General features: G+C 36.8%; 1 protein-coding gene across 3 annotated transcripts in view; it reads right to left on the minus strand.

The window, feature by feature from the left end:
• SIPA1L2 (signal induced proliferation associated 1 like 2) overlaps positions 1 to 11,657 on the minus strand; it is a 131,002-nt gene that overhangs the window by 97,971 nt on the left and 21,374 nt on the right. For all 3 annotated transcript variants that reach the window (XM_017817563.1, XM_017817562.1, XM_017817561.1), the window contains exon 2: positions 7,733 to 7,804. The gene's annotated coding sequence lies outside the window, so the exon portion shown is untranslated. The remainder of the gene's footprint in view (positions 1 to 7,732; positions 7,805 to 11,657) is intronic.

Consider the following 11,657-nt stretch of genomic DNA (forward strand, 5'->3'; position numbering starts at 1 on the left):
TTAAAAAGGCACAGGAAGATATTTCTAAGTATGGTCTTCTTAAAAAAAAATAATCCTACTTTAGTGAAGGATGAAAACAATCAGAGTCAAAAATCAAAGTCATAGTCTTTGTATCTGGCTTCTAAACATGGTACAACAATAACATCCATCACTAAGTCAGAGAAATTAAATATCTGTGAATGGTGCTTTGGAGCCAAGCGAAAAATAAAGAAAGGCAAAGTAGAAATAGACAGTCTACCGAATCTGTCAGTCACCCAAACATAATTAGCTGTTATCATCATTAACAACAATAAAGATCACTTTTCTATAGTCTCCAAGAGACAAATAACAAAAGGAATGATGTTACATACAGAAATGCCTGCGCTTCTCTTTTCTTCTAAAGAGACAGTCAGCATATATGCTTAACAAAAAGTACATGAAATGGAAGCATGTGTTTCTGTCCCTCTTAGAAACAACCACTTCAAAAAATGTTTAAAAATTTAGTTTATATTTTTGAGAAAACTTTCTTGCTGCAGAGGACTTTGATCTTCAGCATTTAATGGCATTTAGTCCTGCCCTTCCTGAAGCTGTCTGGAGCACTTAATGTCACTAGTCTTAAATACAACGGAAAAATCTCAAGAAATTTCAAGAAAAAACCTTTCTGTTTATTTATTTTTAAATATGATTTCTTTCCATCCATATGAGTCTCTCATATTTGCAATAAGATAAAACAGAAAAACTGTGTACAAGCAGGCACTAGATGAAGTGGAGGATCTGGGAAAATTTTGTGTCCCTCTTTCCCCCTTCTCACAGGTTGCCATGCCAGACAGAGTACACACTTCGTTCACAAGGAGGAATTTGACAAGGCAGCAAATCAGGTTACTAGGCTTAAATAACAGGAGCGAGATGGCAAGACAAAGAAAAAAAATTGCAAGAAGTCTAACAGATAAGAACTACGAAGTATTGTTCACAGCAAATGAATAACTTTTTAGAGAACCATGAAAGACAAACAGGTTACTTGTGAGATTTCTAATTTCTGATTTTCCTCGCCTCTTGCCCTCTCCTCCCCCCTCAACTTTGCAAACAGACAGGGCTCAGAGCGTGCTGGGTTAATAACCAGACCAGGTCAGCCTGCAGGAGATTATTTTAAGCTGTCTGCATTTTTTAGATAGGAGTGGATGAGATAGGCTACCCAAGAGAAGATCAAATATAACAAGAGGTCATCAGTATCATAAAAATCAATATTTTAAGACTAAAATTTACTGAAAACAAAAATTTAGACATTGCATACACAGGGTAAAAAATATTACAGCATAGCCGGTTTCACAAAATTCAAAGCTCTCATATATCTTTTAGACAATCCATTTTGACCCTGGAAAATGCTTCTAAAACCTCATTAAATCTTTCTGCCTCCTAATTAACTGAGCCTGAAAAATATTCTGATGTCTATTACCCTGCTACCTAAGCTCACGAACCAAGGAATGAACAGCCCAAGCATTTTCCCTGCAACTAGATTAAGAAAAAGCTGCAAGTGACCTTGACTTAATCTTTTTAATTAATGGAATTTATCAGTATGTTCTAGCTTTTTTCCTGCTTGAAAAATAGACATCAATTTCTCCCCTTTTGCTATTTTCTCAGAACCACACAGAGTCTTCAAAGTCGGAAGAGACTACTGGAGATTATCTAGCCCAACTGTCCTGGGTCAGATAGATTAGCTGCTCATGGCCATGTCTAGTTAGGTTTTAAATATCTTCAAGGATGGAAAATCCACAACCTCTCCCAGAAGCCTGTTCCACTGCCCAACCACCCTCATTGGAGAAGTCTTTTCTTATGTTCAGATAGAATTTCACATATTTCAAATTATGCCCATGGCCTCTTGTCCTGTCACTGGGCACCACTGAAAATAGCCTAACTCCTCTTTACATCCTCCCTTCAAGTACTTATGCATTGATGAGATCCTCCTTAGCCTTCTCTAGGCCAATCAGCTCCAGCTCACTCAGCTTTTCCCAGTATGAGAAATGTTCCAGTCCCTTAACCTTCTTTGTGGCCTGGACTGGACGCTTTCCAGTATGTCCATCTCTCTCTTGTACTGAGAAACCCAGAACTGCACATAGTATTACAGGTGTGGCCTCACCAGCGCTGCCACAAGGACACTTTGCTGGGTTATTTCTCCCCAGCTGCAGGAATTGGCACTTTTTTGAACTAGGGATGTTCTCCTCTACCCGTTCGTCTAGGTCCCTCTGGATGGCAGCCCAACCGCACTCCTCCTAGTTTTGTATCTGGAAATACCTTCTAGGATTACTTGCTCTGTCACCTTCACAAGCACAGGCAAGCCTTATTGACCTGTACTTCTCCAGATTCTTCTTTAACAGACCTTTTTTCAGTCCTCGGGAACCTCTCCAAATCGCATGGCCCTTTGAAGAAAATCAAGAGTGCCCTCACACTGACATCAATCAGCTTCATCTGCATTTATGGGTGCACCCTCTATTTAGTCCCATGGACTTCTTTATGATCAGTTTAAATATCCCGTAATTTAATCACCCTCCACTGATGGTAAATCTTGCTTGCTCCACACTGTCTGGGGTTCCAGAAGGCCAGTCTTACCAGTGAAGACTGAAGTGAAAAATCTACTGAACTCTTCAGCTTTTTCTGTGCCTGTTGTCACCAGATCCCCTATCCCACTATCAGTGGACTCACATTTTCCCTAGCATTCCTTCTATTGCTTATGTACTTGCAACAGGGGATTTTTGTTGCCCTTCACATCTTTCACCAGCTTTAATTCCAGAAGGGTTTTGGCTCTCCCTGAACTATTTTCAAATTCTTTTGTTTGTTTGGTATTTTTTCATTTCCCATCTTTCCCATGTTGTTCCATGTTCTGTTTCTCCAATTTTCTCTGAGAAGTCTCTCCTTCACAAACGCATAGCTCTTTTTTTCCAACCTTCCCACTCATGCTGCATAATTCTAGTAACAACCAGAAACAAGCTCATAGGATGTTTTTTACCCATTTTGCACCTTATCTTCAAAAGTATTTGCATTAATTCTTAATTATTTCAAATATTTCATTAGAAGTCTTTTTCTGCATGAGGCAGAAACAAAGGATTTCAATTAAGATAATTTATTGTAATCCTTCACTTTGTATACAAGAAAAACACATAAATCATTTTGCTGAAATAAATTAGATTATATTAAGAGATCAGGATGGTGTGTGTCCTTTCTGCTCTCCCTCCCAACAACTTTCTTTCATTCTTTTTATTTGCTTATTAAGACATTCGTTGTTTTTTCTTACATCTCTTTAGTTAGCACCAGTGGTACATCAGCCTCTTCCTCAAAGAGAAAATATATATTACATTTGCTAAGGGCTAGGGAAAGGAAGTTTAGCACTAGCTTCTCTTATTTTTATTTTTAATTAGCTGTCTCTTTCCCTTCTAAGACTCATCACTCTCTAGTTCTTGATCCTAACTCTCCCACCCAACCTGCCAACACTACCTTTTTTCCCCATGCCCTCTCCAAAACAGCTAACGCGAAATGCACATTAGTAAGCTCTTCTGTTTTATTAACATGCATGTTATTTTACCTTGACTTCTACTTCGGTGGAACTCACAAATAATGCATGCTTAGTCAACTAGTGTTTCTTACTGTTATCTCTTTGTTATTTAGAGATTATTTGTTATTTACAGCATTTGTAGAGGTGAGAGAATCCTACTTCTTTCCAAACTCCAGTAGGCTAAATGGAAAGATCCAGCCAAACTAACAAATCTTCCCAGAACCACACACTTTGTAGAGCACAGTGCAGAAAGACAGAACATAGCACAAGTATTTTTTTGGCTCACTGCCTTTAGGAACCAAAATAGTCCTCTGCCTCAACTGGTAAGTCCTGCTACATTTATGACAGTCAGAAGGGACCCAGACTAGGAAGACCAACTCTGCAGATTGGTATGATTTTACAAAAACAGAAATAATGCACAGCATTATTAGTATTCTGTAGTATGTGATTAACTTTTTAAAAAAATATTGGTTCACTTATCCTATGACCTTTCCATCCAGATGGCAGATGAAACAACTATTAAGACTATGGGCTTCTCCAAGACTAAAGCATACATGCCTTGAAAAATTAAGCAGCTTGATATTTTATTTATACTTAAGTATAAAGATGTGAAGGACACAGAATTGGACTGGGAAAGATTTCAAGCATGAAGAAGAATTTAGGATGGTTGAGAAGAATTTATTACATGGACTTTCAAAGTTTCAACGGAATTTAAAAACTGTTAATATAACACCCCATTCATGTGCATTGTTTGGGCATGTCCAGACTTGCCCTGAGTTGTTTGTTCCCTGCTACCCTGCTCCTCCCTTTGATTGGCTGGAATATGCTGCAGTGTGGAGTGAGCTCCCATTGGTCCTCGGTCTTCCCCAGCTCCTCCCAAATTCCTCCCTCTTCTCCCAAATTCTTTCCCTCTTTTGTTCCCCTGGTTGTCTATCCCATGCTCCTCCCAGTTTTCCAGCTCCTTCTACCCAAACCCTATATAAACCCATGTTCACCCTCAATAAAGGGAGATAGCTTGGACCTTCTATCTTGTGTCGTGACTCTTATTGCTGTCTCAGTCCCATTCCTTCCCCCCAGACTGTGGCATAAATACTTCTCACAGAGAAACTAAAGGATACTAATTTGGAGATTGAGAAGACCATACAGCATTACTGAACATAGTGCATTGCTACTGACAAAACTGGTATGTGCCTATCTGCATTTCTAGCTAGTTGTTTTGCACTTACTGGTTAGAGCTAAAATTCCATCATTATTCCCTCATCACATCTGGAGTATTGTGTTCTGGATTCCCCAGTACAAGAACAACATGGAACGATAGGAGCAAACCCAGAAAAGTACCACTAAAAAGATTGAGGGATTGGAGCATTTTTCATGTGAGGAAAGGCTAAGGGAGCTGGGACTGTTCATACTGGAGAAGAGAAGGCTCAGAGGGGATCTTACAAGTGCCTAACTGGGGGCAGTGAAAAGGAAGCCAGATTCTTCTCATTGGTGTTCAATGACAGGATAAGAGGCAATAAGACAGGAAACACATGAACCTCCATCTAAACATAAGAAAATATTTTTTGACTGAGAGTCAGACAATAGAACAGGTTGCTGAGAGAAGTTGTGGGGTCTCCACCCTTGAAAATATTTCAAACCTGACTGGACTTAACCCTGAGCAACCTGCTCTAGCTGATCATCCTTTAGCAGGAGGGTTAGACTGCTTGATCTCAAGAGGTGTCTGTCCTACTCGGAAATTTTATGATTTGTCCAATACAGTTCAGGTTCTGAAAACAATTTTCTTTGTACCAAATGCATGCCGTGTTTTACGTAAGTTGTGTCACACTGTAAATATACTGTTAGATCAAATTTACTGCTATACATTTTTGTTTGCATTAGTTTCTGAATATATGGTATGTTTATCCACAAACTACACTGTTCTATCTACCCCCATATCATAACTATCAACACCATATACAAACTGTCAATAGATTAGGTTTTCATTAATTCACGTGAATATATAAGTCTTTAAAAGCTGGTTCATCACAAGGTCACAAACATACTTCCAAAACACCAAACTACAAGACTGAATAGGGTGTCCCATGTACACGTCCCTATACAATAACTATCAGAAATATAAAAGGAATAGTGGTTCACTAGCTTGTAGTTCAGTTTATCAGTAGATAAACAATGCACATCATTAAAGATTGAACATCTGCAACCCTCATTCTTTTTGCAGCATTATTATATTACAACTACTATTACTCTTTAACTACAGAAAGAGAGCAAAAGAAAATTACAAATTGTATTTTTCAGTTTCTTCCAGACTTCTTTAAACATCTACTATGCCTTGCCTAACTATACAGCCAAAAGATAAAGCAAATGCAATATTAGAAGTGGTTAGCACACTATTCTAGACTAGATTTACCAGTGTTAAGCTCTCTTGTACTACATTAGCATTATTCAAATGCAGATATTCCTGACAACACACAATACAAAATATGTTACAATATTGTCCTCTCAGTCAGACTACTTCTGAAGCAAAACACACTGTTTCTATGAAAAGTAGTAGGTAAAATTTTCAGAGGTATGTTATACACTGCCTTTAATATAGCAGAACTTCATCAGGCTCAGTAACACAGTAGTCTGGTGATCTTTTGTATTATAGAACTATTTATTGAGAAATGGAGTCTCAGATGAGAAGGGGAAAGAAACTATTAACTTGATGTAAGCAAAGGAAGCCACTTAAAATCTGATAAATGATAATATGTAGCTATTAAACATCGACCTAGTTTAACTGCTGTAGCACACGGAGTGCAGAGGGGCTCAGGTGGCTGGACAGAAAGTTCAATTTGGTTTTTTGCATCAAAGCATATGGCAAACATGGCAAGGAAGGTCAATTATTCAGACTCTCCTAAATTTGATTCTTTGAATAGACTGACAAGCCTGTAAAGAATCCAAAAGCAGTAATGTTACTTCATACTTTACAAATATCTAATGCAAAATAAACTTAAAATAAAAACTTTAAAAATTCTGGATTCAGAATTTTTTTTCCTTCTGGAAACACTATGTCAGAAATGAAAGTTTAAAGTTTTACTGGTGTCATTAATATGACAGGCAAAAAAAACTACTACACTAAATGTCTTTAGATGACAGATTGTGTTCAGCCAACATAAAGTATTTCTAAACATGAGCCATACACTAAAACCATAAACAATCCAGCTGGACTAGATGAAGAAGTTTGTAAAGGCAGGAGGTATAGGAGGATAACTTCACCTCAATTCCTGGTGCTTAAAATATCAAAATGCCATGATTTTTTACAACTGGAGACTTGGGAATTTCTACAAGCAGCCTAATTAGCCCTTAAAAAGGACATTCTTTCTTTGTATTATGTTAGTGCCTATTTCTGATCATATTAGCTCTTCTCCAGAGGAGGACCAAGCTAAGAACTTCCAGATCGTCAAAACTGTGATTTTATTTTTGGCTTATCTGATGCATTAAGGAACACAATCATCATTCTGCATAATAACAGCTGTATAATAAACATTGTCTCAAAGTGGTTGTACCATACACTTCAATACTAACAAGAGGCAATCTGCCAAGTGGTAGATTTAAGAAAACTGCTGAACTTCCTCTGAACACCAGCTGAGAGAGTTGATTTTGTTCAGCGTGGAGAAGAGGGGCTCTGGGAACACCTCATAGCAGCCTCACAGTAGCTAAAAGGGGCTTACAAGAGACCTGGGGAGGGACTTCTTACAAGGGCATGTAGTGATAGGATGAGGGCGTAATGGCTTTAAACTCAGAGAGTGTAGAATTAGATCAGATATTAGGAAGAAATTCCTTATTGTGAGACTGGTGAGGCACTGGAACAGGTTGACCAGAGAAGCTGTGGGTGGAATTGCTCAATACCAGGTTGGATGGGGTCCTGAGCAACACAGTCTAGTGGAAGGTGTCCCTGCCTATGGCAGGGGGATTGGAACTAGATGATCCTCAAGGTCCCTTCCAACTCAAACCGTTCTATCATTCTATGACTAACTTGTATGCCAAGCCATATAAAGGATTCTCTTATGGGTTTGTTAAGATGCTCTAGGTATCCCAAAGAAATATAATTTGTGAGGTATCAAACATCAAGAAACAGAGCAGCAGAGCTGCCTTTTTATTTTAAAAGTATTTAAAAATACTACAAACATACTAAAAATATATTTTCCACTGGTTACAAAATATGCTTACCTTTGGCTAGAAGGATTCCCAAGGATGCCAATTTAACTCACTCTTTTTCTGATATCAGCAAAATGGAGATACCTGCAAGTCAAATGAGAAATGTTTGTGGTTTTTATTTTTAGGTGAACAGGTCCACTTATGATACTAAGGCATAAGAAAAAAAGTTTTAAATGAACACTTGTGTAAAATGAAAATCTACTGCTTTGTACATGCAAATAAAATATCAAGAACAACTCATTGGCTTTAAAATTCAGCACAGTGTAACACATACCATATGTATGTGTTGCAAAAGAGAATTTAGAGGTGTTATCTGTGCAAGTTCCTGCCAATAACTGGAAAAAAAAGCATTGCTGGGGCAAGAGGTCATGAACCAGTAGGTGCTGAACCCAACAGACTGTTTCATTATGGACCTGCTTCAAAGGTCACGATAAAGGGTCCACAGCTATTCCTTGAACTGTATTATAAAAGGCAAGTAGCTTAATAATATTTTCAATTACAAGGATGAGAAAAATTCATGAAGTTCCATAAAATGCTTTGAAAGAAGATAGTAGTAAGTTCATACAAAAAAATTTACAAGCATGCTCTGAGAATCTGTGGGATGACTTACAGCCAAGAAAGTACCTAACAGTGCAAAATTTACATTTGACATTTTTACATTTACTTCTCAGTGAAGGCAAATAAAAACATATATAAAATAAAAATATTTTAGCTAGGTCTGCATGATCACCATTACAGAGAGATAAATCATAAAACTATCACATACCAATAAGGTGATTTGGCTTTCTATTTTATATCAGCATTAACAAAGTTTCAAAAGGATTTCATTTTAGCATAATCTCGGATAGTAAAATCTAGCTGGAAAATACACAATGTTGCATTCATACTGAAAGAAAGGAAAAAGGACACATATAGAGCAGGAACAGATGTTATTTCCTGTACTAAATCACCACCATAGGGATAAAAATAATTCTTGTAAGTATTTTACAGAATAGTGCATACAATGGAAAAGAACAAAAAGTCTCAAAATCCTACGTCAACTGCAAATCAAGGTTGATAGACACCAGTAACATAAACAAACAAAAAGCCCATAAAGATGGAATGCAGGACAGTTTACTATTTTTCCTCATTCTAGGCCTAGTCAAAACTAGGCAAACGCTTGAATCTACTTTTACCAGTATGCTCACAGTAGCAAAAAACCTCCTGGTGTAGTTATAACCCAAAACTGGAGTAAATGCTTTCGCCAGTGAGGCTTTCATGGGAGAACTAAAACAAAACTGTATCAGTAGAAGCGTTGACCAATATCATTAGATAACTGATCTGTTTGCCAACAAAAGACACAACTAAAAAAACCCAAGACATTAAACAGAAATTTCTCATTCCTAACTTAAAAATTACACCTGACGATGATAAATTTCACACATGAACGTCATCCTAGTAAAATCTGAAACTAAAGCCACAGTAAATGCCAAAGATCAAAAGTAAAAACATGAGAAGAACGCAACTGCAAAAGAAAACAACTGCAAAAATGGAAAATAATTTTTTTAGAATGGCTATGGAATCTGGTCAATTTTTGAAAAGAAACTGCTTTCAATTTTTTATAAATAAGTTCATGAGAATATTATCCTTATTAACATTGTCTTTCTCATAAAAAAAAAGTCTTCATACTTTCAAATCACTGGAAGACCAAGCTTCAAAATAGCTGCCTCAAAGACAATTTCTGGACTGTCTATTTACGGTAGTAAAAAGTAGAATCAATTGATCCTCAGAGTAAAGCAGGATTTAGAGGATTACGTTGCTTTTTTGTGAGGCAGCCAAATGGAAAAACATTAGGCCTTGTCCACATACTATTTTTTTTCTTTAATCCGAAGGTCTTATATAGAACACTGCATCAGGAAAAAAAATATTTAAGATTTGAGAAGAAAAATAATTTTATATATTTAAAACATAATTTATTATTTCACCAGCATTCAAAAAATTTTCTTGATAACATCTTGCTCGTACATTCATGAAGATCCACAAATGGAAAAAGCTCAAAACTTCATGTAATGTATGCTCCTTTAAACTCACACAAAATAACAAATTATAAATCAGAAGTAACTATGCCTATTTTCTTACTTGTACTTTAAAACTTATTTGTAGTATTAGACATCATAAGACTGCTGTGCATTAGGTGAGTATCATAGATCTGTTTCTCCTGGATGCCTCCTCTTTAACTGATCCTAGAGTCACATCTGGGTTGCTTTGTTCTCCCGGAAGTAATATATGGATTTCATTCGCTGGTTCCTTAATCTTTATCTAAATGTCCACTGGAATTGAAAACTAGAACCTTGTTTCTACAGAGATTGTCACTGAGGAAGTCAAGTTGGCCAATGACAAGGCAAAGAAGAGTTCACATTAAAAGATACCTGAAGGTAGAAATAATTCCTGAATAGGAAAGTCAATCTTTATTAGTAGTCCTGTTTGGCAAAAGCTCAGACATTCATAACTGTGGACTGCCCTACACTGCACCTCATTTTCAACTAAAAATTCATCTTCTGCATGAATAGCCGGTATTACTTATGTTGAAATCTTTCAACATTTTTATTCCTATTTTGTTGTTGTAGGAAAAGCAGAAAGAAAGGATAATATCAGTATCTGATATCTGATTTTCTCTGGGCAAATTTTCTTTCTCTCCCCAAAAAGTTTTGGCTATGCAGAAGAAATTGATTCCAGAAAGAATGAGCAGATAGGCAGCATCCTAATCAAGGAAAGCCTAGCTTTCCTGACTAGCAGGCTTCCTAGTGCTCTAAAAACCCTGCACAGATGGTCATTGCACAGCTAAGCTCCACAGCAAGTTCAGTGTGTCCAGAATATCAACTTGCCATGTTCAATCTACACAGTAAGTCTGATGTACCCTGGGCACACTCGACTTACAGAACTTGATGATCTCAGAGGTCTTTTCCAACCCGGCTGATTCTACGATTCTATGGTTTGCCAAGACACACCAGAAGACAGACCACTCTCAGTAGCCATCTACACACACACACTTGCACATACTCCGGCCTTATTTGCCAAATTAGGCTGAAATACCCAGACATCAGGATTTCTGTGTGAGGAATTGGATCCATCATGCAGGAAAAAGAAAAATCACTTCTTTAACAGGTAACACTGCTGTTAAAGCTTTTTGTACTTAAGTACCACTTTTGAAACAAAAATGGAGTTCAGTACCCATTAAGCAAACAAGATTCTTTACTTTCTTCTTTGCCATACTTACAATTGCCTTTTCATGATATTCAAGTATTAGGAATCAACTTGAACTTAATATATAACAAAAGAAACTACAAAAAACTGCTACAATAAATTTTCAAGTGTGACTTAAGTACAAGAACTACAGATAAAAGAGATACAGCTAATGACAAGTATCTTTGTATTCAGATTTTCCCCTACCTGCTCAGTTTTAGTGGCAAAGCTATTGTCAGTCCTATCATCTCATACACGTGAGGTTTCAAGAAAGCAATATTGTTCCATAATGCTTAAGCAGAATTTGGAGTTAAATACCTAATCCACATTTCTTACTGATAATAAAGGTTCTTGCTAGTGCTACAGAAGGTAAATGAAAACTAAGTAGCTATTCACAGTAATTAATTTTATAATACAGGCAAGAATAAGATAACCTGATTCACACCAGAATTATAGTTAATACATTTCACATTTGAAGCAAAACTTTGAAAATATATACACACTACATGCACATTGAAATACAGTTGTCTTTGCTAGACAAGTGTCACAATTGTATTTTTCATGGAAGTAATGGTTTCCAAAGACAGACAGCTGGAAGACAGATGTGCAAAAGTAACTTGAACATGTATCTAAAAGTACAAGTATCAAAGGTGCTTGTTTATAAATAAAAGCCACATTAAAACAAAAGCTAAGAGATTATGCAAAGTGTAGTCTG

The sequence above is a fragment of the Lepidothrix coronata genome, unplaced genomic scaffold, assembly GCF_001604755.1.
Source record: "Lepidothrix coronata isolate B3197 unplaced genomic scaffold, Lepidothrix_coronata-1.0 Scaffold61, whole genome shotgun sequence".
Classification (NCBI taxonomy): Eukaryota; Metazoa; Chordata; class Aves; order Passeriformes; family Pipridae; genus Lepidothrix; species Lepidothrix coronata.